This window comes from Lipotes vexillifer, unplaced genomic scaffold (genome assembly GCF_000442215.2).
Source record: "Lipotes vexillifer unplaced genomic scaffold, Lipotes_vexillifer_v1.1 scaffold935, whole genome shotgun sequence".
Taxonomy (NCBI): domain Eukaryota; kingdom Metazoa; phylum Chordata; class Mammalia; order Artiodactyla; family Lipotidae; genus Lipotes; species Lipotes vexillifer.
In genome coordinates, this window is record NW_006777895.1 from 142,704 (window position 1) to 143,000 (window position 297).

At 36.0% G+C, this 297-nt stretch overlaps 1 protein-coding gene across 4 annotated transcripts in view; it reads left to right on the top strand.

The window, feature by feature from the left end:
• Positions 1–297, top strand: part of SCAF8 (SR-related CTD associated factor 8) — an 81,315-nt gene that overhangs the window by 63,529 nt on the left and 17,489 nt on the right. The gene's annotated exons all lie outside the window — the stretch shown is intronic.

Below are 297 nucleotides of genomic sequence, written 5' to 3' on the forward strand. Positions count from 1 at the left end.
CATCTGTTAGAACGGTTCCTAAAGCTCACACAGGCCTGGATGACGTTCAGGTTCTGACCAGCCAGAGTAGAGAGATAGAGACCTGATTGAAACCCACATTCAGTAGAATGTAATATGAAACCCACATTGCAATGGTCACATCTTAGCTCTAGAGTAAAACCTGCTCTAGGCTGTGTTGTAGATGAAAGATAACCCAAAAGCTGGAGACTTCTTTTTTTTTTAATGACATTGACATAAATCCAAATATATTAAAACTCTGCAAATATATCAGCTGTAAATATATATATATATATATAT